Raw genomic sequence first — 2824 nt, forward strand, 5'->3', positions numbered from 1 at the left:
TAGCCCTTTGAGGGGCGTTTCCCTGAAAGTGTCATTAGACTCGCTGGTCCAGTTAGGAGCTGAGTTGGGGGCTCATTCAGACTTGTTCCAGGATTCGGAGTTTGGGGTCAATGGAGTTTGAGACCTTTTCAGTGTGATACGTATAGTCGTTATGTTAATGGTGGCATGGTGGCACAGTGGTTAGCACTGGTTCAATTCAGGCCTCGAGCGACTGTCTGTAGAATTTGTATGTTCTCCCGTTGTCTGTGTAGGTTTCCTCTGGGTGTTCCTGGGACCTGAGTTCAAATCCCAGCTTGGGTCACTGTCTGTGCGAAGTCTGCACATTCTCCCTGTGTCTGCGTGGGTTTCCTCCGGGTGCTCCAGTTTCCTCCCACAATCCAAAGATGTGCAGATTATGTAGATTGGTCATGTCAAATTGCCCCTTGGTGCCAGGGGGATTAGCAGGGTAAATACATGGGGTTACGGGCATAACGCCTGGGTGGGATTGTTGTTGGTGCAGACTTGATGGGCTGAATGGCCTCTTTCTGTACTGTTGGGATACTTTGATTCTATGGAATTTTTGTTAGTTCACTGACTGGAGTTCGAGCCTTAACTTGTAACACTATCTAACCCCCAATGTCCAGCTGTCACGGACTATCAGCTTTGCAAATATTATTCAAGTTAAAGTTTATTTATTAGTTACAAGTAAGTCTTACATTAACACTGCAATGAAGCTACTGAAATTCGCCATAGCCCGGCATCTGTTCGGGTCAATGTACCTAACCAGCACATCTTTCAGACTGTGGAAGGAAACCGGAGCACCCAGAAAAAACCCATGGAGACACGAGGAGAACGTGCATACCCCACACAAGCAGTGACCCAAGCCGGGAATCGAACCCAGGTCCCTGGCATTGTGAGGCAGCAGTGCTAACCACTGTGCCACCATGCTGCCCTTAAATGGCAATCATTTTAGATTAGCATGTATACTTCATTCCATTTGGTCCTCCATCATGAACCTGTGATTTTAGGAGATTAGTTTTTTTATAAATGTTTCCAATTCAGTTGAGAAAATGACCCTCGACAAAATGCTATTATTTTCGAATGGAAGGTCACCGCTTCAGCTGGAGTTTGCACTGGAGCTGCTTGAGTGGAGAAAGAACATTGCACATGAACAATCCACCCTATACCACAACCTTCTGTAAATAGTTGAGTTTAACTGATTTGAGACTTCAATTATGTACAACTGCTATTTTTAGCCAGAGCTCACAGTGACCTCAGTAGCAAATCAGATCATTAGAGTCATTTTCAACCAGCACTCCTTGTTCAAGCAACGGAATAAGAAATATGACTCACTCAAGTCAGGACTTGTAAGAGTTCTTGTTTGCATTTGATTTGTTTCATTATTTATTTTTAAAAATTCAGTCATGGGACGTGGGCATTGCTGGCTGGCCAGTATTTATTGCCTATCCCTAGTTGCCTTTGAACCGAGTGCTTGCCAGGCAATTTCGGAGGGCAGTTGAGAATCAACCTCATTGCCGTGGCTCTGAAGTCAAAGGTAGGCCAGACTGGGAAGGACGATAGATTTCCTTTCTAAAAGACCCGATGGGTTTTTCTGACAAACATAGAATCCTACAGTGCAGGAGGAGGCCATTCAGCCCATCGAGCCTACACCAACCATAATCCCACCCAGGCCCTATCCCATGCATTCACCCTAGCTAGCCCCCCTGACACCAAGGGGCAATTTAGCATGGCCAGTCCACCTAACCCACACATCTTTGGCAGCCAGCAATCATTTCGTGGTCATCAACACATTCCTAATTCCAGATTTTTTTATTGAATTCAAATTCCGCCGTCTGCCATGGCAGTATTCGAACTTGGGTCCCCAGAAATTAGCTGAGTTTCTGGGATTAATCATCTAGTGATAATACCTCTAGGCCATCACCTATCCCATTGTCACATGTATTGGGATACAGTGAAAAGTATTGTTTTTTGCATGCTATACGGACAAAGCATACCAGTCATAGAGTACATAGGGGAGAAGCAAAGGGGCGGGTGCTCAATGTAATGCTACAGCCATAGCTAGGGAATAAAGAAAAATCAGCTTAATATAAAGTAGCCTCATTCAAAAGTCTGGTGGCAGCAGGGAAGACACTGTTCTCAAGTTGGTTGAAATGTGATCTTGGACATTTGTATATTTTTCCCGATGGAAGAAGCTGGAGGAGAGTATTTCAGGCTGTGTGGGGTCCTTGATTATATTGGCTGTTTTTCCGAGGTGACAAGAAGTGTAGACAAAAACAATGGATGGGTGATTGTTTTGTGTGATGGACTGGGCTACGTTCACAACCCTTCATAGTTTCTTGTGGTCTTGGTCAGAGCAGGAGCCATACCAAGCTGCGATACATCTGAAGGGATGCTTTCAATGGGGCAAAGTTGTTGAGAGCCGTAGCAGACGTGCCGAATTTCCTAAGCCTCCTGAGAAAGTAAAGGCATCGGTGGATTTTCTTAACCATTGCATCAGCGTGGTGGGACCAGGACAAGTTATTGGTGATCTGGACTTGCCTGCTGTGTGTGGTAAATCCACGCGTCCATGTATTCTCGATTCAATCAGTTACTGCTGACTATGAAGAATGTAACTTTGCACAGTCCCAGAATAATTTATCAAGAGCCAAATCCTTTCATTACACCCTTAGCGCTTATTGGCTTCTCAAATAATCCTTATGTTGTAGAGTTTGCTTGGCATGAAGTAAAATGGCTTCACATTGGGATTAATTTCAATCAGGATATGAAGCTAATTTAATGACTTATATAAGAGTTCTAATGTGAAGAGTTATGTAAGAGTTTTATG

This window comes from Carcharhinus amblyrhynchos, chromosome 14 (genome assembly GCF_965287045.1).
Source record: "Carcharhinus amblyrhynchos chromosome 14, sCarAmb.v2.hapA, whole genome shotgun sequence".
Taxonomy (NCBI): domain Eukaryota; kingdom Metazoa; phylum Chordata; class Chondrichthyes; order Carcharhiniformes; family Carcharhinidae; genus Carcharhinus; species Carcharhinus amblyrhynchos.